At 48.5% G+C, this 26,085-nt stretch overlaps 2 long non-coding RNA genes and 2 other non-coding genes across 4 annotated transcripts in view; 3 read left to right on the forward strand and 1 right to left on the reverse strand.

Moving 5' to 3' along the window:
- LOC127041004 (uncharacterized) overlaps nt 1-14,950 on the forward strand; it is a 24,506-nt gene extending 9,556 nt beyond the window's left edge. The window contains exon 3 of the long non-coding RNA XR_007771585.1: nt 14,801-14,950. This is a non-coding gene — a long non-coding RNA (uncharacterized LOC127041004). The remainder of the gene's footprint in view (nt 1-14,800) is intronic.
- LOC127041007 (uncharacterized) overlaps nt 1-22,272 on the reverse strand; it is a 23,385-nt gene extending 1,113 nt beyond the window's left edge. The window contains exon 1 of the long non-coding RNA XR_007771591.1: nt 22,018-22,272. This is a non-coding gene — a long non-coding RNA (uncharacterized LOC127041007). The remainder of the gene's footprint in view (nt 1-22,017) is intronic.
- Nucleotides 5,669-5,740, forward strand: TRNAC-GCA (transfer RNA cysteine (anticodon GCA)). The gene has a single exon. It is a non-coding gene; the product is annotated as a tRNA-Cys (tRNA).
- Nucleotides 7,980-8,052, forward strand: TRNAV-GAC (transfer RNA valine (anticodon GAC)). The gene has a single exon. It is a non-coding gene; the product is annotated as a tRNA-Val (tRNA).
- Nucleotides 22,273-26,085: the final 3,813 nt, after the last annotated feature.

The raw sequence follows: 26,085 nt of genomic DNA on the forward strand, positions 1-26,085 counted from the left end.
GCTGGTAGCACAGGAAGGGAGTGTGGGACTTAAGGGCAAAGGGGACACAGTGTAGGGGTTAGGGCACAGGAGGGGGCAGGAGATAGGGGTGAAGGAGGTGCAAGGGTTGGGAGTGCAGGAGCTGGGGGGAAAGGGGGAGGGAGATCGTCCAGGGCCGATGGGGAAGTGCTAAAGTACAAGTTTTGCCCAGGGAACCATTTCCCCTAACGCTGATCCTTGATAACATTTCTTGCTGGGAGGGGGAGGGGAGAGAGATGAGGCGTTTTCTCTCTGTTTCTTTCCTCTCCATTTTCTGTTCCTTCCTTCAATTCCAGAAACCTCCCTTGTGTTTCAGACTGTGCAGTGACGCCTTCCCCACCCCAGGCCTCTGGAGCCTTTGGAGCAGAAAGATCCCAGGAGCTGAGGAGGAATCCAGGGGTGAGTAGCTGGCAGGAAGGAGTCCTAGCAGCTCTTCTGGGAGTGCAGGGGAGAAATGACTCCTCCTTCTCTAGATTCTCCCCATGGGGCTCTGGGGAGCAGGGAGCGTTGTGTGATAAATTCCATCCAACATCCCCCTTTGATCCAAGCTGAGGGGCGTCTCAGCTCTGCACGTTCCCCTTGGCAGCACCAAACAAGGGATGTTTTCCACTGCGCAGGAGACCCAGCCAGGGACTGATGTGCTGGAGATATGTTGGGAAAGGGACTGTCTGAATTCCCAAGGCAGGAAAAGAACAATCTACAGTGACATCATTAACCACAAACACACTCTAACCATAATCCAGCCAGTAGGGAAATGGGCAGGAATTCTTGCCGTTCAGCCATGGCCACATGTACAGAGCTGCACAGCAGTGAGTGTGCTGGGGTAGCTGGTCTGAGCAAACAATTTGAAATGCCCCTTCAGTGAGAACAGAACCAGAGTGTAGAAAGGCCCCTGTATTAAGTGGTTGTGGCTGAGGGCTTAGGGAGCTGGGGTATGACACCCTAGGGGTCTTTCTGTGGAGGTTTGATTTTTGCCAGCTAGGAAAGGCTGGTGTGTCTTGTCTTCATGGCTGTACTTTCAGTGATGCAGGTTTCTCTACCCCATTGTTCCACGGGCATCCTACTAGATTGCCAGCTGCCTTTCAGCTGCAGTGTGGAGATTGTTTGTGTGCGGGGAGAGACAGTGTGTGTGTTGAGGTAGGTAAGACCGAATCATTATTATCCCTACTTGAAAGAGGGAGAAGCTAAGGCTGAGAAAGGAGAATTGACTTGTCTTAGGTCACACAGCCAGTCAGTGGCAGAGTTGGGAAAAGGACTCAAGAGCCCTGATTTTGAAACTAACCATCAGATCTTGAATTTCATACATGGATTGACCTGAGTAAAGTGCTCTCACATGAGCTCAAGACCAACAACAGTGCACAGTAATTATTCAGCAAGTATCTGAGGAGAACTGCAATGTTAGAGAGAATCACGAACTGCTCAGAGACCATTAATGCAGAGAAGCAGCAAAATTCTTCAAACATATGACTGGTTACGACTTATTTCCTTGGTCTTAAAAGAGAAGAACAAGGACCTGAGTCTCCTTCTTGTCAATAACCCCCTGCTCAGCCAATCAGGGTAGAGACTCAGGATGGGAGGCTGAGGGTTCTCACCAGAGAGCCCAAAGTATGGCCCAGGTCACCGGTGGGGATCACTGCCTGAGCATTATCTCAGCCGCACATTTTTGGGTGGACCTCCCAGAGTGGGAGCTACAGATCATTCCCCCACAACACACACACACACACACACACACACTTTACTCTTGGTGTTGGGAGGGGAACAGGTGAAAGGACAAAAGCAAGAGACAAAGAGGAAGGAGGAAGGGATGGATGGAGGAAAAAGTGAAACAAAAAGGACAAACCCTAATGTCCCCAGTGATTCTAAGGGACAAAATCTCAGGTGTGGAATAAAATTCTGCCTCCTTAACCTCATGTTTTCCATGCCTAGCATTCAGCTGTCACCAGACTGATCAGACTGAACAGGTTTCAAACCTCGAGGAGGCTCTTACCTTCTAAACAGGAATGGCTGTTTTCTAGTAAAATCAGGCAAAGGGAAGGAGAAAACTTGAGAGAGATTTCTCCTGGCGCTCACGTACGTGAACCCGAATACTCTCTCAGTCCTCAAAGAGAGACCTGGAGAAGGAGACTTGCTGAAGCAAAGCCACAGGGGTCTTTGAGGTTTCCCTGGCCCCTCGCCCCTCTCCTGCCTGGCTGATGTCAGCATCTCTCTGTGAGGTCATCACTTCCCCACCACTTTTGACCAATAGTCTGAGGTCCTGCAAAAGGCTTTTGTGATGTCACTGCCACACCCCTCCCTTGCTGTGCTAATGTCCTGCCCCTGGCCAGGCACTTTGGAGGTTTGAGCTACTCCCTCTGGATCACCCCACTCAAGGAGCGTTCGTTCTAGGAAGCAAGCCAGTAGTTTTGGATCATCTGCAAATTTTGTCACCTCACTGCTCAGCAGATCATTTATTAATATGTTGACTAGTCCTGGTCCCAGTACAGACACCACCAGATACCTGTTTCCATCCTGAAAACTGACGATTTAGTCCTACCCTTTGTTTCCTATCTTTTAACCAGTTATTGATCCACGTGAGGACCTTCTGGAGGTGAAAGTAAGCCGGTATGTTACGGTATGGGGTACTGGCAAGAGCCAGTACGCTGTGCCAGCCCGGCCCGTCTTCCCCAGGCTGGTGATTTAAAGGGTCCATGGCTCCCTGCTGCGGTTGGAGCCCCGGGACCTTTAAATCACCTCCCAAGCCCCCCTGCCGGAGCCCCGGGGAGCAAATCACTGCCGTGGATGCTGCTCTCTCCCGCTCTGCAAACACAAAGCAGGGGCGGCAGAAGCTTCCTTACAGTGGGGGGGGGCACTGTTATCCGAACTGTGGCACCCCCATGACACCCCTTCCTTAAGGACCCCCACTCACAGCACCTCTCCCCTTGAGGCCACACCCACAGAACGCCTCTTCCCCAAGACTGCACCCTTCCCCCCCCTCGATCATTTGTCCTAACAGCCAGTAAAGAGTGGTGGGGCCATGGCCCTCTAACCCCCCTGTTCCAGCACCCCTGACACAGAGCTACGCAGGCAGCAGTGTGTACGTGTATGTGTGTGTGTGTGTGTGACAGAGAGTGCTGTGCTGTGCTGAGCTGAGCCAGTGAGAGAAGAGGGGCTGATGTTGGGGCTGTCCCCTGCCTCAGGACTGGTTGCTTCCAGCAGCTGTCTGAACTTAGAGACAGTGTGCCGACACACTCACTCTTCCGCAACGCACACACTGTCTCTCCTCCCCATACACACATGCTCTCTACCCCAGCACGCACATTGCAGTTGAAAAGCAGCTGGCAATCTAGTAGGATGCCCATAGAACAATGGGATAGAAAACTGTATCATGTGATGCTGTACCAGCCCGTGAGGCATTGCAAACCCTTCCCAAAGCACCCTGCAGCCAGTTGCACAGTGGGATAGCTACCACAATGCACTGCTCTCTGTGGCCATCCAAGAGATGCTAGCATGGATGTGCTCTGGTGACACAGGATGGACATGCAACAGCTGTTTAATTAAAACATTTTTACTAAAGCCACATCCCCCTTTATTGTAGGCCTAGCATGAATGTGAGACAAGACCCAGCTCCTTTGAAATTAAAGGACCACAACTTCCTCTGCAGTTGGCAGGACTTGAACCTGTGCAAGGAGCCCACAATGGATTTCTAGCCCATTGCCTTAACCACTTGGCCACAACTATGTGCTTGACATGTGGCTCTCACTGCACTCTAGTTCTGTTCTCACTGAGTGATCAATTCCAGTGGTTTCCTCAGACCAGCTTCCACAACACACACACTGCTGTGCCGTTGTGTAAGTGTGTCCATGGCTGAACAGCAAGAATTCCTGCTCCTTTCCCTTCTGGTTGGAGCATGAGGAGAGTGTGTTCATGGTTAATGACGTTGCTGTAGCTTGTCCATTTCCTGCCTTGATCATTCAGACAGTCCCCTTCCCGCCATATCCCCAGGGCTTTGCCAGGGGGTTGATGGCTCCTTTCTTTCCTCACCCTGGAGTAAACTCAGCTTTTTATTCCATCCTTGATGTTTCAAGGAATAACAACAGATGGCCAAAGAAAGAGGTGGACAGGGTGAGTCTCAGGGGAGGGGCAGAGAGATGTGGGTGGTGGGCAGGGCCGGCCTCAGGGGAGGGGTCAGAGAGGTACAAGCAGTGGGCTAGGGCAGGTCTCAGGTGAGGGTCAGAGAGGTGCAAGTGGTGGGCAGGGCTAGTCTTAGCGGAGGGGACAGAGAGGTGTGAGCAATGGGCAGGGTGGGTCTCAGGGGAGGGGGCAGAGAGGTACGAGCAGTAGGCAGGGCAGGTCTCAGGGGAGGGGCAGAGGTGTGGGTGGTGGGCAGGGTGAGTCTCGGGAAAGGGGCAGAGAGGAGTGGGTAGGGTGAGTCTCAGGGGAGGGGGCAGAGAGGAGTGGGTAGGGTGAGTCTCAAGGGAGGGGGCAGAGAGGTGTGGGCAGTGCGGGTCTCAGGGGAGGGCTCAGAGAGGTGTGGGCAATGGGTAGAGTGAGTCTCAGGGGAGGGGGCAGAGAGGTGTGGGCAGGGCAGGTCTCAGGGGAGGGGGCAGAGAGGTGTGGGCAATGAGCAGGGTGAGTCTCAGGGGAGGAGGCAGAGAGGTGTGGGCAGGGGGGTCCCAGGGGAGGGCTCAGAGAGGTGTGGGCAATGGGCAGGGTGAGTCTCAGGGGAGGAGGCAGAGAGGTGTGGGCAGCAGGCAGACCTTGGGGTAAAGGGTGGAGAGGCGTGAGGAGGCCTTGGGGGAGGAGAGGAGCGTGCGAAAGGTGGACCAGCAGGCCTCAGCCAGAGAGGAAGAGCAGGGGTGGGAAGTGGCCAAATGGGAGTGAGGGCAGAGCACAGGTGGGGCCTCAGAGGGAGGAGAATGAGTGAAGGGAGTGGAGTGGGGGGATAGCACCTTGGTCTGGGCAGGGCTGCCCACAGGATTCAGGGGGCCTGGGGCAAAACAATTTTGGGGCCCCTTCCATAAAAAAAAGTTGCAATACCATAGAATACTATATTCTCATGGGGGCCCCTGCAGGGTCTGGGGCAAATTGCCCCACCTGCCCCCCCTCTGAGCGGCCCTGCCCTCAGCCTCTTCTTGTAACTCCTCTGTCCTCTAATCATTTTTGTTGCCCTCCCCTAAACTCTCTCCAATTTGTTTCTGTACTGGGAGAGGGGTGCAGAAACTGGACGCAATGCTCCAGATGTGGCCTCACCAGTGCTGAATGGAGGGGAATAATCACTTCCCTCCATCTGCTGGCAACGCTCCTACTAACCTAGCCCAATCTGACCAGTTCCCCATATTGAATGCAGACACAGCAATATTTGATAAATTGGTTCCTGTCCATTCAGGAGGTTATTTCCCACCTATTTATAAATAATGAAGATGCTCTAAGTGGAGAGGAGAGAGCTGTTCCGTCCATGCAGTTAATCCATCTCCCCGAGAGGTGGTAGATATGTCACTGGGGGAAGCTATGCTGGTGGGTGTGCAAGCTGTGGTGTCTACATGTATATATAAAGTTTAATCAAACCCCATTTTTAAAACCCCTGTGGTCTGGGAATAAAAAAGGAGCTCTCTGAGGCAGAGCCAGTCCGTCAAAATCCTTAAGAGCACTGACTTGCCTTTGTAAATGTCATGGGAGTATAGCTCAGTGGTAGAGTGCTTGACTGCAGATCAAATAGTCCTTGGTTCAAATCCAAGTGCTCCCTTACAAACCTGTTCTTTCAACAAAAGTGATTCCATTTCCAGTATGTTCAGAATCTCCACTAAATAGGGGTCCCTGCAACAAATAGACACATTCAATGTTTTCCTGTGCAAATGAATAAAAACCTAGCAAACATGTCCCTCTGCTGAAATCAGTTCTAATCCTCTACGTGTCTGGGTTTGTTTTCATCAATTAAACAAAGGCACATGAAGTCACATTTGCAGCTTCTTGGCCTCCATGGGCTACAATGTGCAGAAGAACAAGAACCACATCCACTTGGGAGGAATGGACTAGTTTCTATTACATTTGGTAAATAAGTTGCCACTCGGACTGAAAACTCTATTGGAGATGGACAGGAGCCTGTTACAAAAATAAAATAACCAAGATTTACCAAACTCTCTGTTACACATTCAAACCTCTCTTTGTGCGCACAGTATCGATTGGGGCTCTAACAAATGTTAACCTTCCTGTAACACAGATCATTATTCCTTGTAACTTTCAGATGCATTCAAATGGCAGCTGTTTAGAGGTCATGGGCTGCTAGTTCATGAGCAGGAGCAGAGTCTCTGTAAGTTGACCAACCACAGAGCTTGTTATGTCTGTATCTAAGTAAGTGCAGAGTTATTTCAATGGCTCCTACACTGATATCTCCTGCCCCTTCTAGCTGGTTAATTGCACTATTTGGAACCTGCTCCTAAAATTGCACCTTTCTGGGAGTGTCAAAACTGCCCAAGGAAACCCCATTGGGTTTCAAGGGCAGGGCAAGCAAGGAGGTGATGGGACAGCATGGGGTCATAGAGCTTCTCTTTTATTGGGCCAGAGGGTGCTATTAGCATGACTGTGGGGTTCTATTCCTGGCTGTGGGAGGAAAGGTGTGTCTAATGGATTAGAGGTGAGGGCCTAGAAGTCAAAGAGAAAACATCTCCCTTTTCAGCTTCAATGCTCATTGAACAAGAACATGGCTTCTCAGGTTTGAGAAGAGCAGTTGTGTTAGTCTGTTTCCTCAAAAAGAACAGGAGTACGTGTGGCACCCTAGAGACTAACAAATTTCTTAGATTCTGTTGCCATCATGTGGCCATTTCATTTCACTTCTTATTGTTAAAAGGTTTGCGTACTTCACACAGAAACGTTATTTCCTTGGGAAAGACAGAGAAGTGGAAGCTGCATTGATTTAATCCTCTGAAAATTAAATAAGGATTAAAATATTCCCCAGACAGCTCAGTCCCAACCGTTCTCCCTCTGCTGCCACTGAAGCTCAGTTCTGTCCCACAGCCCCAAGAACTGCTAGGTGAACGTCCTGGGTCTGATGTGCAGTAAGAAAAAAAAAAAAAGATAATGGATGTACCCTATCTCCTAGAACTGGAAGGATCCATTGAATCCAGCCCCTTCCTTCATTGGCTAAACCAGACAGTCTCTGCGTAAAAGAATAAATGGACACAAATCAGATGTCAAGAATTATAACATTCAAAAGCCAGTCGGAGAACACTTCAATCTCCCTGGTCACTCGATTACAAACCTAAAAGTCACGATATTACAACAAAAAAACTTCAAAAACAGACTCCAAAAAGAGACTGCTGAATTGGAATTAATTTGCAGACTGGACACCATTAAATTAGGCTTGAATAAAGACTTGGAGTGGATGGGTCATTACACAAAGTAAAACTATTTCCCCATGTTTATTTGCCCCCTACTGTTACTCACACCATCCTGTTGGAAATGGACCATCCTATCACTACAAAACGGATTTTTTCTCCTGCTGATAATAGCTCACCTTAACTAATTACTCTCGTTATAGTGTGTATGGCAACACTCATTTTTTCATGTTCTCTGTGAATATATATATATATACACACATACCTTCCTACTGTATTTTACACTGCATGCATCCAATGAAGTGGGTTTTAGCCCGGGAAAGCTGATGCTCAAATAAATTTGTTCATTTTCTAAGGTGCCACTATTACTCCTTGTTCTTTTTGCAGATAAATTAATGGAGGTTAAGTCCATGAATGGCTATTAGCCAGGATGGGTAAGGAATGGGATCCCTAGCCTCTGTTTGTCAGAGGGTGGAGATAGATGGCAGGAGAGAGATCACTTGATCATTACCTGTTAGGTTCAGTTCCTCTGGGGCACCTGGCATTGGCCACTGTTGGCAGATAGGATATGGGGTTGGATGGACCTTTGGTCTGACCCAGTATGGCCATTCTTATGTCCTTATGAAGGGAGGGGCAGATCCCTGGAACACAGTTTCTGTAGTGTAGTGGTTATCATGTTTACCTGACATGCAGAAGGTCTCTGGTTCAAAACCAGGCAGAAACATGAGGGTTTAATTTTCCCAGCTCCTACTGGCCTGTCCCTACTGTTGTAGGAGCAGCAGAGATTTCTATACTCAAAAGGTCTGTTATACTTCCCCTGCTCCCACTTTTGTCTCCTCTCCCTTTCTGAATGCCTGTGAAGTGGCTTTTCCCCTCCCGCTCCCTCCTGGACTACTTGAGGGATGAATGGGCTGGTTGAAGAGCAGAAGAGCTTCCAGGTAGACAAGGTGTCTGGGACTCTAATTAGGCAGCACTCACAGCCCCAGAGCATGGACACTGCCCAAGGTGGAGTGTGACCAACCAGATGCTGCCAAGTCATCTCTAGTTGCAGAACGTTAGGTGCAGGTCCTTAAAAGACGAAGGGGCTATGTGCTCAGGAGAGCACTCACAAGCTTGTACCTCCAGTGAATGCCCTTTGCCCGACCGCCTGGCCAGTGGTTCTCTGCGTTGTATTTCATTGTGCCTCAGGAAGACTTACCTTCATCGCACCGTCCATAGCTGCGCTGTGGGACACTTACCTTGCAGAATCCTGACATCTCCAGTGCTGTACCTGTCCTGGGAACGTGAGTGTGACACTCCCCCCCTTCTTATTTTGAGCTTTGCTGTCAGTATAATAAACCTGCTGCTTTCTGCCAGACTCTGGTTGGTCATTAGTCCTCCCTACACTAACTAGCTGGCCGAATTTTAGGTAACACCTGTGTCATAAACAGATAGCTAAGGGTTAATGTCTCTTTCACCTGAAGCACCTGACCAGAGGACCAATCAGGAAACCGGATTTTTTCAACTCTGGGTGGAGGGAAGTTTGTGTCTAAGTTTTTTTTTTTTCTGTCTGCCTGCTTTCTCTGAGCTTTGGAGAAGTATTTCTGCTTTCTAATCTTCTGTTTCCAAGTTGTGAGTACCAAAGAGTTTGTTTCTTTTGTATTTACATGAATATAGTGCTGGAGTGCTTTGATTTGTATTCTTTTTGAATAAGGCTGTTTATTCAATATTCTTTTAAGCAATTGACCCTGTATTTGTCACCTTAATGCAGAGATACTATTTGTATGTATTTTTCTTTCTTTCTTATATAAAGCTTTCTTTTAAGACCTGTTGAAGTTTTCTTTACTGGGAAACTTCAGGGAAGTTGAGTCTGTACTCACCAGGGAATTGGTGAGAGGAAGGAGTCAGAAGGAGATCTGTGTGTGTTGGATTTGTTCGCCTGACTTCGCATACCCTCTGGGTTGGGAGGGGGGAAGGGAGATTGACTCGGTGATTCTGGTTTCCAGGACTGGGAACGGAGAGGGGGAGTCACTCTGTTTGGATTCGCAGAGCTTGTGTCTGTGTATCTCTCCAGGAGCACCTGGAGGGGGGAAGGGGAAAAAAATTATTTCCTTTTGTTGTGAGACTCAAGGGATTTGGGTCTTGGGGTCCCCAGGGAAGGTTTTTCAGGGGGACCAGAGTGCCCCAAAACACTCTAATTTTTTGGGTGGTGGCAGCAGTACCAACTCCAAGCTGGTAACTAAGCTTGGAGGTTTTCATGCTAACCCCCATATTTTGGACGCTAAGGTCCAAATCTGGGACTAGAGTTATGACATGAGTGGCAGCGGTTACGGGATAGACAGAATCCAGAAGCCAGTAGGAATATTTTATTTTTCTTTTCTCTGCTAGGGGCTTTTTTAGCAGAGAGAAACAGTTTGGTTTTAAAAGGGAACCAGAGAGAATTTTTTTTTCTGCTCTCTCTGGCAAGTTTCTGGCTTGCATATTAAGCAAGGAACCATTAAGCTGTGACAAAAAAGTCTTTTGTGACACAATAGCACTCCCATTAGGAGGCAAATACCAGCACTATATACATGCAAATAAAGTGGTTTTTCTAGTTTACGCTAGAGGAAGAAAGGGAAATAAGCAGTGTTGCTAGGCAGGCTTCAGGAGGCAACAGAGAGCCTGCAGTTCAGCAGATAAACACCGGAGGGCACCCCAACACAAGAAAACAGGAATCATGACTTCTAAGGCAAAAATTGAGGCTGAAGAAAAATTCAAAGAAGCTGAACACAGGCGACAACTGGAAAAAAGACAAAAAGAGGTGGAGCTAAAAGAAAAGGAAGAAAGCATCAAACTGGCAGCCTACCAAAGAGAACAGGCAGCCAAAGAGGCAGCACACAAAAGAAAACTAGAAGATGAAGAGGTGGCCCACCGAAGGAAACAAGCAGAAGACGAGGTGGCCCACAGAAGGAAACAAGAAGAAGAAGAGGCAGCCCACAAAAGACAGATAGAATTCCAAAGGGAAGCCCACCAACAGGCCATGGAATTAGAAAAGGCTAAGCAACAGACTCCAGCCAATCCTAACAACCCATCGCCAATTATGGTTCCACATCCCAAGAAATTTCCCACCTACAAGGCAGATGATGACACCGAGGCCTTCTTGGAAAATTTTGAAAGAGCCTGTCTTGGGTACAGCATTCCCGAAGACCAGTACATGGTAGAACTGAGGCCACAGCTCAGTGGACCTTTAGCAGAGGTGGCAGCTGAAATGCCTAAGCAGCAAATGAATGATTATAAACTTTTTCAAACCAAGGCCAGATACAGAATGGGGATAACCCCGGATCATGCCCGTTGGCGTTTCAGAACCCAAAAGTGGAAACCAGATGTGTCATTTCCCAAACACGCCTACTACGTTGGGAAAAATTATGAGGCCTGAATATCAGGACACAATGTTAAAACCTTGGAAGAACTGCACCTCCTCATACAAATGGAGCAGTTCTTGGATGGTGTTCCTGAAGACATCACACGGTACATACAAGATGGAAAACCCAAAGATCTCGCTGAGGCGGGGGAGATTGGAGCCAAATGGATGGAAGTGGCAGAAACCAAAAAAGCTTCTGTCAAGGGGAACGAATACCCCAGGGGGCACACCGACCATAAACCCTACAACCGAGGACAGCCAAAGACCCCACATACAACCCAGGTAAAGCCACAGACGCCCTATTCTTCCACCTCACTAGTCTCCAGTAACTCACCTCGGCCCAGTGACCCATCAGATGGAAGATGCTTTAAGTGTAATGAACTGGGACATATCAAGTCCACCTGTCCAAAGAACACCATGCGAGTGCAATTCATTACACCACCATCACACCAAAGATCCCCAGGCCCAGATGCCTCTCAAATACCCTTGGAGCGAAGGGAAAATTTGAGAGTGGGCGGAAAGAAGGTTACTGCGTGGAGAGACACGGGGGCACAAGTGTCAGCTATCCACCAATCCTTCGTTGACCCCAAATTCATCAACCCAAAGGCCAAAGTTACAATTTACCCCTTCATGTCACAAGCTGTAGACTTGCCTACAGCTCAACTGCCTGTCCAGTACAAAGGCTGGTCAGAAATGTGGACTTTTGCAGTCTATGACAATTATCCTATCCCCATGCTACTGGGGGAAGACTTGACCAACCAGGTGAAGCGGGCCAAAAAAGTGGAAATGGTTACACGTAGCCAAACCAGGCAAGCTTCCAGACCCATTCCTGTTCCTGAGCCAACCACAGACGCCCCGTCTGGGTTACCAGACACCCAGACAGAGGTAGTGGACCCAGATTACATGCCAACCACTGAAACAGCCACAACACCTCCAGTCCCAGGCCCGGAATTGGAACAGCAACCAGCACCAGCAAGTGCAACCACATCTTCAAACTCAACGCCAGAGGGCGCCAGCAAGCCAAAACTGGCAGAAGCAACAGACAGCCATACCCAAAAGGCTCAGCCAGAGCCTGAAATAACCTCAGGTGCACCAGCGAAAAGCGGTTCACCAGCAACAAAAACAACCCCATCACCTACATCGCTTCCAAAGGGACCACGCCCAAGTCCACAGTTAGAGGAAGAACTGGTAACCCCAGCCTCAAGGAAACAGTTCCAGACTAAGCAGGAAGCAAATAACAGCCTTCAAAAAGCTTGGGCGGCGGCACAGAGCACCCCACCGCCTCTCAGCTGTTCTAATCAATCCCGGTTTGTTATAGACCAAGGACTTTTATACAAAAAAATTCTTTCTGGTGGACACCGGAAAAAATGACAGCCACAAAAACAGTTGGTGGTTCCAACCAAGTACCAGGGGAAGCTCTTAAGCTTAGCCCATAATCATCCCAGTGGCCATGCTGGGGTGAACAGAACCAAAGACAGGTTGGGGAAGTCCTTCCACTGGGAGTGGATGGGCAAGGACGTTGCCAAGTATGTCCGGTCTCACTGTCTGCAATTTGGGGGGCGTGTCATAAACAGATAGCTAAGGGTTAATGTCTCTTTCACCTGAAGCACCTGACCAGAGGACCAATCAGAAAACCGGATTTTTTCAACTCTGGGTGGAGGGAAGTTTGTGTCTAAGTTTTTTTTTTTCTGTCTGCCTGCTTTCTCTGAGCTTTGGAGAAGTATTTCTGCTTTCTAATCTTCTGTTTCCAAGTTGTGAGTACCAAAGAGTTTGTTTCTTTGGTATTTACATGAATATAGTGCTGGAGGGCTTTGATTTGTATTCTTTTTGAATAAGGCTGTTTATTCAATATTCTTTTAAGCAATTGACCCTGTATTTGTCACCTTAATGCAGAGAGACTATTTGTATGTATTTTTCTTTCTTTCTTATATAAAGCTTTCTTTTAAGACCTGTTGAAGTTTTCTTTACTGGGAAACTTCAGGGAAGTTGAGTCTGTACTCACCAGGGAATTGGTGAGAGGAAGGAGTCAGAGGGAGATCTGTGTGTGTTGGATTTGTTCGCCTGACTTCGCATACCCTCTGGGTTGGGAGGGGGGAAGGGAGATTGACTCGGTGATTCTGGTTTCCAGGACTGGGAACGGAGAGGGGGAGTCACTCTGTTTGGATTCGCAGAGCTTGTGTCTGTGTATCTCTCCAGGGGCACCTGGAGGGGGGAAGGGGAAAAAAAATTATTTCCCTTTGTTGTGAGACTCAAGGGATTTGGGTCTTGGGGTCCCCAGGGAAGGTTTTTCAGGGGGACCAGAGTGCCCCAAAACACTCTAATTTTTTGGGTGGTGGCAGCAGTACCAACTCCAAGCTGGTAACTAAGCTTGGAGGTTTTCATGCTAACCCCCATATTTTGGACGCTAAGGTCCAAATCTGGGACTAGAGTTATGACAACCTGCGATAAACTCAACCCCAGCAGGATAGTGGGTGGTGAAATGAGCTGAGAAAAAGCCTTAGCTTCAGTATCTCCCATACGGTCCATGCTGGAGCTCTTTTTTGATTCTGGGACTGCATGGTCACCTGTGCTGATCGGCGCTCCACATTGGGCAAACAGGAAATGAAATTCAAAAGTTCATGTGGCTTTTCCTGTCTACCTGGCCAGTGCATCCAAGTTCAGATTGCTGTCCAGAGTGGTCACAATGGTGCACTGTGGGATAGTGCCTGGAGACCAATACCGTTGAATTGCGGCCACACTAACCCTAATCCGACATGGCAATACCAATTTCAGCGCTACTGTCCTCGTCTAGGAGTACAGATATCGGTATTAAGAGCCCTTTATATCGATATAAAGGGCTTTGTTGTGTGGATGGTGCAAGTTTAATGTGATTTAATGCTGCTAAATTCAATATAGTTGACGAGGCCAGCGACTGTGGTCGTAGTGTTGACCAGGCCAGCGAGAGCAGCAGGTTTCCCCTATTGTTTCTTGCACTTGTTTTCTTCACTAGCTTTTTCTCTGCACCAAGTTGCTTTTGTTCCTTGTGAGCCTGGCTAGTTCAGTTGGTAGAGCATCCAACTTTTAATCTGAGGGTTCAAGTCCCTAGTCAGGCAATAAACTACTCGCCAACATCTTAGAGTGTCTTTCTGGAAACCTCTTAGATGGTACTTTTTCTCTTCAGGATTTTCCCTTTCCTCAGAAGTGCCTTTTTGTGTGTGGGTTTGAAGGGGCAACTTCCTGACAGCCCCTTTGTCCTTGCAGCCTGGAAGAATAAAGGCCTCTGGGCATATAGCATGTTTCTTCCCTGCACACACACACACACACACACACACACACACACACACATACAAACACAGAATATCCCTAAGGAATTACAATCATCTGCTGCCTTCCCCTGTACTGCTGGATCCCCTAAAGAGGATGCTCCTCAGCCTAAACCCATGTCCCCTCTTTTCCCAGTGCCCCTCAATCCCAGTCCTCAGTCCCTCCTATGCACACTGCTCCTCACTCCCAACCAGACCCTACTCCTCTTCCCCCTTCTCCTCCTATCCCCTACCCACAGCCCCCTTAATCTCAACCCACAGGCCCCTCGTCCTCACACTGCTCCTCAATCCCAACCCACAGCCCCCTCCTATTCCCAGTGCCCCTCAATCCGAACCCACAGCTCCCTCCTTCCCTCCAGCAGCAGGTGCTTCAGACCCCCCTCAGGAAGATTTTCTTGCAAGGTTTCATGTATGAATCTGCATGTGGATTTTACAGTATGTTGGAAATATGTTGGATTGCTTGCCGAAATGATCACTTTTGGCTGGTGTTGGATTCCCAGTCTCCTTGTTATTAGGGCAGGAGAAATAAAGGGTTGTTATCCTTGTTGTGTGAATTGAGGGCAGCACAACTGTAATTGGCAGACCCCGACTGAGGGACTCACTCTCAATTCAATAGCACTTGCTAGGCAGTGGACAGGGGTTCCAAAGCCAAGTGGGCTGGGGCCTGGGGCCTAATACTAAAATTTAGGTGTTAGACCAACTTTAGGATAGGGTGGCCATGGAGGGATGAGTGAGTCCCTAGACAGCACAGTGAGTGTGGTGCCTTCTTATTTTTGCCCTTTTCCACCCAGGATGGCAGGTGAACTGTACAGAGGCACCTCTGGGCTTGCACTGACTAAGGACAACAGCTGTGAGTGGGGTGCAGAGAGGGGATGGCTCATGTTAAAGGACTTTTGGTTGCTGGACTTACAAACCATAGGGGGAAGGACACTGCCCAGCTTATTTGGGGGTGGATCTTTTCCTCATGGTTTACGTTTATGTGTTGGGGTTGCTGACATGACCTCTGCTAACCCTGGGCTTATGTTGCAATGTAGACATACCCTGAGAGGGCATCTGTACTGTGACAAAATCCCTGTGGCCTGTCTGGCCTGGATGATCTGATTTAGATTTCTGGGGCTCAGACTGGAGCCTAGACTCAGAGACCCTCACCCCTCGTGGGGTCTCGGAGGCTGGGCTCAAGCCCAAGTGTCTACATTGTAATTTTATAACCCTGCAGCACAAGCCTCACAAGCCTCAATCAGCTGACCCAGTGTTTGAGAATAGTGACTTGGGTGTGTTAATGGCAGTGCAGACATAATGCTAGGATATGTCCACACTGCAATGAAACACCCAGGGCTGTCCCATGCAAGCTCAGGTTCCCAGGGCTTGGGCTGTGGGGTGGTAAATTTGCAGTGTAGATATCTTGGCTCAGGCTGAATACTGGGCTCTGGACTCCACAAGGTTGGGAGGGAGTTTAGCAAGCAAAAAAGGTAAAATGGCAGTGGACTATTACTGTGGACTCAATGGCGTTTCTCCATTGGTCTGTCTGCTTTGAGGCAGGGACAATAACACGTCCTGCTGTATTTGTTATTTCAAAGGGTGGTTTAAGATTTTCATTCTCACACATGGTGCACGAAGCAGGAGTCAATCCTCGGTGGAAACTAAATGAGCTGCTCACAGATTTTGGCAGCCACAATGAGCCATTTGGTGTGAAAGCCCAGACCTGCCCCTGTCCCAGAGAGATAGGGTCATCTGCAAGCAGCCTGGAACACTGACCTATCAGCTCTTAACTCCCAAACTTTCAGTAACTCTATTGTCAGTGCCTGTGAGTGTAATTTAAACCATAAGAACAGCCATACTGGGGTGGACCAAAAGTCCTTCTAGCTCTGTGTTTTGTCCTCTGACAGTAGCCAATACCAGGTGCCCCAAAAGTTGCTCAACAAGGAATTACTGGGAGTTGAACCCAGGATTTCCTGTTTACAAAACAGGGGCTTTAACCAGCTAAGCCATGGTACCTTCCTGTGGCTAAAATACAGTGTCTGCTCACACCTGACTCCCTCCCATCCCCACTGGGGACTGATAAGCTTTGCATGTGTTTGGATTCTCCAAAGCAGAGGAGCAGGTGAGGTTTTCCTTGCAGGTTGTGTGTGTGTGAATCTTTGGCCAGGTCTGCACTACAAAGTTATTTCAGCATCATTATATTGCTCAGATGTGTGAAAAACACACAACGCTCCCTCGGTTGGCAGCTTGTGGCTGGTGTACACGCTGCAATGCCACATCTGGCAACAAAACTGCCCTGTTTTGGTGACAAAATAAAACCACCTCAACAAGAGGCCTAGAGCTTTGTGCAGCAAACTTAAGGTGACAAATTGTCAGTGTAAATGCTGCTGGTCATTATATCACCATAACTGGCCTCTACCAGTATTCCATAATGCCTGCCATGAACTCACCTGCCCTGCATTCCTGCTACAGAGGCTGGTCCCCTCCCTTTTCATAGCTCCAGAAAGTTCTAACAGCTGAGCCGCTATCTGCCCTGGGATTAGGTTGATAGAACTGCATTACCAGCCTAAGTAATGTAATTAGACCAACCTAATTTTGTAGTATGGACCTGTCCAAAGAATCACACACACACCTTGGGAGCAAAACTTCCCCTGCTCCTCTGCTTTACAGAAGCCAAACACTAGCAACACTTGTCAGGGCCCAGTGGGGATTGGCAGAGGGTCAGGTGTGGGCAAACACAATGTTTTAAATCACAGCAGGCACCATGGCTTAGTTGGTTAAAGTACCTCTTCTGTAAACAGGAGATACTGGGTTCAACTCCCAGTAGTGCCTTGGGGAGTGGCTTTTGGGGCACCTGGTATTGGCTACTGTCAGAAGACAAGATTCAGAGCTAGATGGGCCTATGGTTTAAATTACACTCACAGGCACTGATAATAGAGTTACTGAAAGTTTGGGTGTTAAGAGCTGATAGGTCAGTGGTCCAGTCCCCTCAATGTGGTTTTACCATTTCCACTTGCTAAACTCCCTCCCAACCTCTATAAAATTACAGTGCAGACATATGGGCTTGAGCCCAACGTCTGAGACCCCATGAGGGGTGAGGGTTTCTGAACCCAGGGTTTAGCGTGAACACAAATATCTGCACCACAGTTTTTAGCCTCTCAGCTTTAGCTCCATGAGCCCAAGTCAGATGACCCAGGCCAGCCCTGCTGCCATCTTTATCCCAGGAGAGATGGACTCTAAGGGTACGTCTCCATTGCAATGGAAGCCCAGGAGTGGCACGCTGTGCTCAAAGCAGCACCCTGGAAGCCCCATATTCACCACTCTCATGTAATGATGACATGGTTTGTACAAAGCCTGCCTGGTGAGGTATCATTTCAAAAGTCTTGATCTGTTGAACATTAATATCTTGTTGGATTGTGTGTGCTCTCATTGGTTGAGAAGTTATGAAGTTTTGCTTTGCGTGTGTTACTGAGATATGTTATGAGGTTGAGAAATGCCCACCACCAGCCTTTCAGGTGCGACAATGGAGGAGCCAAACTCGCTGCTAGCCCACTGAAGGTATCCACACTCCCAAGGACTATCCCAGGAACCTTGTACAATGCAGACTTCTCCGAGATAGCCTAGAACAATGGACACTGCTTGTCTCACGTCGTAGCAAAGGAGCTTTCTAGCAAGTTGGAAGAAACTATGAAATGGAGGTAGAGACATAATGAATTGACCTCTCTCCCCCACAACTCAGTACCTGTAAACACATCTGGAGGACAAACACTGAACTAAGATAAATCAGAAGAGAATAATAATAAAACATTCAAATCAAAGTCCCCAAACAGACTAGTATTGGTTTTTCAGCAGAAAATTTTAAGTTTGGGGGATTTTGTTTTCTCACTCAGACTTTGCCAAGGGAAGCAGGGAGAAAATGTTTGAGTTGCCTCCTTCAGAACAACTTGGCCTAGACACTAGTTCTGGTTCACGGTTGTGGCCTTGCTCAGGATGAGGGTCTTTTAATTATTTGAGAAGCTCCCAGGCTGTTTGGGGGAGATGATGAGGATGTTACCTTTTGAGAAAAAAAACTAAGAAATACAGGACTAGAGAATTTTTATTTTAGAAATCTGGGATTTAGAAATTTTATTTAAAGCAAGGTAGGTTGGAGTTTCTGAGAAGGTTTTTGTTTGCAAGAAGCAACATTGTTGGGTCTATTATTGTACCAAAGAGGGAGATAGTTGTCTATAAAGGAGGGGTGAAAACTAAATGCATCTGATGAGGATTTAATTTGAACCCGTGTATGCAAAGAACAATGGATTAACAGTCTATCACCTTAACCATGCAGCCACCTCACCTGAACTGTTAAGAAAGGGACAGGAGGAGAAATAGAAGGCTGGCAGTGAAAGGGACAATACGGAGTTTTTAAATACTAAGCAAAAGCAGGGGCTGAATGGGCTTCCCCCTCACATCTAGTGAGGAGCTGGGGAAAAGACTTCAGGAACATACAGTGTTTGCATAAACACACCTACTCTGCCTAGGTATACAGCATGATGAGGCCGCTTCCCCAAAATGACCAGTTTTGGATGGTGTTGGGTTACAAATCACTTTAGGATTGAGTGGAATGAAATGTTATTATCCTTCTTGCATAAGTGAAGGGCAGCAGAACATACCTAGTCCATCCTGATGGAGGGGTAGGTGGGTGAGGAATAGCTTTTATTGGACTGCATAGAAGTGATTGAGGACATCATCCTAAACCAGTGGTCCCCAAACTTTTCACACTGTGCCCTCTTATCCATGGCTAAGGCCCCCTGGAAACTATGGTTGAGAACCAGAGCTGGGAGTGGGGCTGTGGCTTGCTGGGGAGAGGGGTGCAGACACAGGTAAGGGGGTCGCCTCTGGGCCAGAGGCTCAGGCTCAGGCTGAGGGTAAGGCAGGTGAAGTGCTGGGACAGAGTGGGACTGAGTGGTGCTCCCTCCCTGACCTCCATGGGGGCTGGCTCAACCCTGAGGTGCCTCCATGAACATTCCTCTGTGCCTCCCTAGGAGGCATGCCCCACATTTTGGGAATCACTGCCCTAAACTGACCCCTAGTCACTAAGCAGGGGCTAATAATGCCAAAACCCAGGGACAGGGAGCTTTGCCAGAGTGGTGCCTGCAGGTCACATGCTGGGGGGCTGACACAGGCTCAGAGCTCTGGAACAGCTCTGAGCCAAACCCAGGCAGAGTCCTCATCAGTGTGACACTGCCCAAGGGACACTGCCACTGGGGGAAACCTCCTTGCCTTCAGCACGTCCTGGGACTGACCTTGGACCTTTCAGCACCCCTGTTCCATGCCAGGAGCTTCGTGTAGTGAGTCACCTTAGCAGGACCCCTGGGAAAGCCTTACACCCCCCCCCCAAAGGAGTCATGCACCCCCAGCTTCCACAATCCCCACTGACTCTCAGCCAGCATTGTAAAACAGGTTTATTAGTGCTCTGGAATACAGCCTGGGAAAGTTCTTTGTTAGCACAGGAAGTAGGAAGATTCAGCAAAGTCCATCTCCATGAGACCCAAAACTCAGAGCCTGGGCTCTCCCCTTGAGTCCCAAAACCAGCAGACTCCTTGCTTCCAACAGCCCAACTCAGCCAGGTCCTTTTGTCCCTCTTCTGTCCTTTGTTCTGTTTCCCTGGCAACCTGCTCACCTGGCCTCCACCTCTTTCTTTGTTCTCTGAAGGACGTAAATCACACCGTGTAGAGGTCAAGCAGAGGAGTTTATTGCACACAGCGCTGGCAGAGTGACACCTTGCTTATTAGGCTCAGAGGCACTGTCAATTAATTGATTAGAATAGAATATATAGATTTTCCATGGGTGGGGGAAAGTGACAGGGTAGGCAGTTTCGCACCCCAGCTTAGGTTTTGCAGCAAGACAAGATAAGCCAATGGTTAGCAGGTTACATAATGTCTCCGCACATGGTCTCAAGTCAGCAAGTTAACATTTAATGAATACTTTTATAAAATGTTATTAGTATAAAATATACACGTTGAATTCTGATTTGGGGTCCATAGGAATGGAGCAACTCCTTTGATTGTCCAACAGATACATTCGTAGGTGTTAAAGCAAAGAAACAGTGAAAGTATATGGCAATAAACTCTGAATAAGACACAATTCTTTAGTTCTTAGCTCCAACACCTGGCAATTTGCTGACCAGGCCTATCTTAGCAAGCAAGGCTTTCTGTTTACCCCAGCTTTCTCGGGTGAGGAGGGGGCTGTGAACACCCCAGACGCAGGCCCTCGAGCAGTGCTATGGGGGCAGGTCCCCAACTCAGGTGTCTGGCCTGAGATGCTGCCACTTTAATCCTTGGTGCTCCATTGGGCAGGGGGTGGGAGGCACCTCCCAGGGAATCCAGGACAGTGGGGGGGTCTCTTTGCTATGGCCTGCTGAAGGAGTTGGGGGCCGATGACACTGAGGCTACTTGGAATCAAATACATTTGAGATACAAGTACATAGCCCATATTCATAACTTCAAATACAAAAATGGTACACACATACAGCCAGCATAATTATAACCAGCAAATCATAACCTTGTCATAGACACCTTACACGACAACCTTTGCACAATATTTGCTGCACATATATAACAGTGGTGGCAACAATGATCTCTACGGTCCCAGTTCATATTAATAATGTCACAGAAGGCTACAGAGAAGTGGGAGGGAGGCATCTTCGAGCAGGCGTGTCTAGTCCATTTCTCCCTTGCCACTTGGGCTGAGATGGGAAGGGAGCAAAACGTGCCCGGCTGAAGGTTTTGCGCTCAGCTTTGAAGATTAAGCCCGACTCCGCGGCATAGCTAGGTCGGGGTTGTCCTGGGCTCTGGGGGTGGGATAAGGAGAGGGCTCAGGGGCAGACGAGGGGATTTTGTCTCTGATAGATAAGGGCTTTGTCAGCGTGAAGCTGTAGGTCACATGCTGGGGGTGACAGTGGGGTTTGAGCTAGGGCAGCAGCAGCAGGGGAGCAATGTGTGTGTGTGTGTCGGGGGGAGTCACTTGGTAAAAATGAAACTGCCAAGTCGCCCCCTCTGCTGCAGCAAAAGCCTTTCATTTATCTCAACTCCCCTCCATGAAAATCTCCCTCCCTCCCCCGGCGCTGAGAGGCCCCCTCACTCTCATGGAGGTTTGTAATTGTTCTGACTCTTCCTTGGCCTTGTCCAAACAGTTTTCCCAGAAAAATGATCAAGGACATTTCAAATGAGAAAAACAAAACAAACCAGAGAAACCCCCACCACACACAGTTTGGGTCTGAATTTTTCTACTGAAATCTGGAGACAATAAAACTCATCCCTCTGTTGGCCAGAAACCAAAGCTAGACCTCCTCCGCTGTAGCTGTGACTTCTGCTACCAAACCACCAACGCACTGACTCCTCTTGTGAGACATTTCTCTACACAATACTGCTGCTAATCCAGTTACTGACTCCAGGAAACATTTTCCTTAGCCTGGTTCCTTGTGTCACTGGTTTCTCTAACAAAGATCGGTCCCTGGCCCTGTGGTCCAGACATCTTCATTCACATCAAGCTTGAAGTTGAGAATCATTTCTCATTCCCGCTCTGTGGGAGGGGAGACTTTTAAAAGTGCTCTCTGTGCGACTGCACATGGCTAAGCAAAGAAAACAAACCTAAAATCCCCACTGTGCTTTGGGAGCCAGGTTTGCGGTGGAAATTCTGTAGTTCAGATGACTTCAAGCCTGGACATTGTGATTCTTTACCAGTTTCTCTGGCATTGGGGCATTTTTGTGCTCACAGCTGTGATGTCTGAGTGGTTAAGGCATTGGAGTTGAAGTCTAATAGGGTTCCCCTGCACAGGTTCCAATCTTGTTCACAGCGAGGCCTGTGTTTTAGCCAGTATCTCACCCGGGCAATACCTCGGTACAACTCCCTGAGACACACTCAATTCTCTCCCCACCCCAAGTAAATCCTGTTCTGCTCCTTTCATACAGATCCCTGGGGCACCACCTCACACTGTGTCCCTGAGGGGTCAGGCAAACTCTCAGCACCTGAAGCCTCTGCCACTCACCTGGTGCCCCATAGATCAGCCATAGCCCTGGTTCTGCCCCTCTCTCTAGAGTGCGAAAGGAGCCAAGTCAGCGACTCCATGGGAGCTATGGGGCTGCAGAACCAACAGAGGAAAAATAGGTGCTCAGCACCCACTGGCAGCCAGCTCCGCCCGCCCCACTACAGGCCTTGCTGACAAGCTCCTCCTCTTCCCCTTCAGCACCTCCCACTTGCCAATGATCAGCTGTTCAGTGGGGTGCAGGAGGCACTGGGTGGGGAGGGGGAGGAGCAGGGACAGGAAGAGGTGGCAGAGGGAGAGGAATAGTGCAAGCTGGGAAGAGGTGGGGTGGGGTGGGGTGGGGGCAGGGCCTGAAGAGGAAAGGGGGGATTTGTCCCAGACCCCGGATCCCTCTAGGGCCAGCTCTGAAGGGAAGCCCTGATTATCACAGTGACAATAGAACTGACCAGCATTGCGTGGGAGACAGAGGGAGATCCGCACTCATCAGGTCTCTTCTCTCCCCCACGGTGAGCCAGACACTGCTCTCTCCTGGCTCTCACTCTAGCAGCTGGATGCCAAGGAGCCATTTCCCCACAGGAAGTTCATTGAGTGCCCCTGTGGTGCTGGGGGGGCTGGTGTTTCTGCTGCCTGTGGGGCTGGCAGGGGGGCTGATGTCTGCACACTCAGCTGCCGAGCCGGAGGGGGCACTTGGGACCTTACCAGACTGGCTCAGTGAAGATGGGGGGTTGACAGACCAATACAGACACTCTCCAGAGCACAGAGAAGCATCCGCCCATGCAGCCAGGCAATGGGCATTTCCCACAGCCTGGAGCCAAGGGGGAGGTGGCAGCTGCTGTTCCAGCTCATCAGGGATAGGCCCTGTCAGCCAACAGCCACTTCTTACTCACCACAGCTAAGGGCGTTGGGTTTCTCCAGTGGGGGTGTGGAGCAGCCATTCATTTTCCTGTTTGCACTCCTGTGCCGTGTGAAAATCGTGGAGGGGAGGCAGAAGTCCCACTTCCCTCCCAAAATGAAGTCCAGTGAGGGAAGCCAGGACAACAGGATGGGGTGGCAAGTGGTGGCCAGGTTCTCACTGCCAGAGTCTAGTCTAGCTCAGGGTCCAGCTCAACTTCGTCCCTGCGCCAGTGGCCCCCAGTCCCTTTCCACCACCAGGTTAACCCAGGCACTAGGGCAGGAACAGGGTGAGGATGCAAGTCAAGCTGAGCAAGGCAGGCAAAAGTGAGTCTTGTCTTCATGGGCCGCTCACAATGACATCCTTTTTGTGTGCAACTGCTGCAAAAACATCCTGGACAGAGAAGCAACAGGCCAAAATAGTCTTTTACAGCTGCTAAAGTAGCTCAGTTAGGAGAGCATTAGACTGAAAATCTAAAGGTCCGTGGTTCAATCACAGGTTTTGGCAGTTTTTTTTCATCCTCTTTGTGCAAGGGCAGCTTGTTCTCTGGCAGCACAGCGGTGCCTGCACCCAAGGTGAGCAGGGCTGACCTGGGGCAAAGGAATTTTGGGGACCCCTTCCATTAAAAAAAAGTTGCAATACTGTATTCTCATGGGGTCCCTGCGGGACCTGGGGCAAATTGCCCCACTTGCCTCCCCTCTGGGTGGCACTGAAGGTGAGTCTCTGATCTTGGACTCTGCAGTAGGAAAACATAGAATGGACTTTTGCCCCTAGTTGCCCCACCTGACCTTTAACGACGAGACCTGTCTTTCCCAATATGGCAGGAAGAGAGCAAGGCAGAGTGACCCTCAGGAATGGTGCCAGAGGGCTGCTGGCAGTGGTTTCCCCAGGAACTGAAATTAGGGGGGGTGTTCGAATTTACAGGAGGGGTGTCAGGACCAATGAGATAAATAAAACAGATATGAATAAAGTAAATGTTTTGTTAGGATTATGCAAATTTAACATAAGAATAATGCAAGTTACACCAAAACACATAACAGGTCCAGATTTCTAAAAAAATATGCATTTAAAAAAATATTTAATTTAAATTGACTTTTGAAAAGTAAGCCATCATGGGGTAAGAAGGCAGTCCTCTCATGGATCAGTAACTGGTTAAAAGATGGGAACAAAGGGTAGGAATAAATTATAGGTGTTCAGAATGGAGAGAGATAAATAGTGGTATCCTTGAGGGGTCAGTACTGGGACCAGTACTGTTCAACATATTCATCTGGAAAAATGGGTAAACAGTGAGGTGGCAAAATTTGCAGATGATACAGAACTATTTAAGATAGTTAAGTCCCAGGCAGACTGTGAAGAGCTAAAAAGGGATGTCACAAAACTGCGTGACTGGGCAACAAAATGGCAAATGAAATTCAATGTTGATAAATGCAAAGTAATGCACATTGCAAAGCAATCTCAACTATACATATAAAATGATGGCCTCTGAATTAGCTGTTAACACTCATGAAAGAGATCTTGGAGTCATTGTGGATAATTCTCTGAGAACATCCACTCAATGTGCAGCAGCAGTCACAAAAGCAAACAATGTTGGGAATTATTAAGAAAGGGATAGATAATAAGACAGAAAACATCATATTGCCTCTATATAAATCCATGGTACGCCCACACCTTGAATAGTGTGTGCAGATCTGGTCACCCATCCTAAGAAATATATATTGGAATTGGAAAAGGTTCAGAGATGGGCAACTAAAATGATCAGGGGTATGAAACAGGAGGAGAGATTAAAATGACTGGGAATTTTCAGCTTAGAAAAGAGATGACTAATGGGGATATGATAGAGGTCTACAAAATCTTGACTGGTGCGAAGAAAGTGAATAAGGAAATTTTATTTAATCCTTAACATAACACAAGAACTAGCAGTCACCCAATGAAATTAATAGGCAGCAGTTTTTAAAAAAACATAAGGAAGTACTTCCTCATACAATATAAAGTCAACCCAGGGAACTCTTTGCCAGAGGATGCTGTGAAGACCAAAACTATAACAGGATTATAAAAAGAACTAGATAAATTCCTGGAGAACAGGTCCATCTGTGGCTATTAGCTAAGATGGGGACAGATGCAACACCATGTTCTGAGTGTCCCTAGCCTGTTTGCCAGAAGCTGGGAATGGGCAACAGAGGATGGTCACTTGATGATTACCTGTTCTGTTCATTCCCTCTGGGACACCTGGCCTTGACCACTGTTGTAAGACAGGGTACTGGGCTATATGGACCATTGGTCTGACCCAGTATGACCATTCTTATTGTAAAAATTAATTATAATAATAAAAATGTTTAGTACAGAAACTCGCCAACATCATGACCTCCCAAGATAGCAACAATGTGAGATAACAACCTTGGCAAATAATGCATTTTAAAAATCTTGGCCTACTAGGAAACATATTTATATAAGTTTCCATTCCCAGTCACAAATCTAGCATTCTGGAGCAAAGTGACTAAAATATAGTCCAACAAACAAATGTTTATTTAACTTTTCCCTCCCCCGCACCCCACTCACCAGTGTTGTCCTTGGTCAGTGTTAGACCCCCAAGTTTGGCCCCAGGGCCATACAACAAGTGCTTCGGCCTCCACCCCCCAACGGAATTTTCCCCCAGCCCCCAGAACTGCCACTGATCACATAGCTGCTCAGAAAGCAGAACTTGTAACAGGAAACAGCACCTTGCGGTCGGCCGACCTGAGGAGGGGAAGTTTCCCCCAGACGGTTGCTTCCTGAGTAGAGATGCTGGGGGCCGATTGCCTCCCTTGTATGGGCATGAGCCACTCGCGACCCTGCAATTGGCTTATTGTAAATTATGACGAAAAATTCGTTATATATTGTTGCCCCCCCCCCCCCGGGGACGGGCAGAGAGAACTCGAATTCCCGTCGAACCGTATCCAGGCTTGATCAACCTGGAACTCTCTCTCCTGGCTCACGCGTTTCCCCAGAGCCTGACTGCTTGCCGGCCGTAATGAAACTTTTGTGGTTTGTATGTGTAAGTATAATTAGTTGTTAAGGATATCTGTACATCTGTGTTGTTAGATAAGAGGCAGAGACTGGTTCCAGCCGCCCCAAGGCTCCTGCTAGGGGAAACCCGTTGACCAGGAAACCTTGAACGCAAGGGGGACCAGTTGAGCCTAGCA

Source organism: Gopherus flavomarginatus (assembly GCF_025201925.1).
Source record: "Gopherus flavomarginatus isolate rGopFla2 chromosome 13 unlocalized genomic scaffold, rGopFla2.mat.asm SUPER_13_unloc_1, whole genome shotgun sequence".
Lineage (NCBI taxonomy): Eukaryota > Metazoa > Chordata > Testudines > Testudinidae > Gopherus > Gopherus flavomarginatus.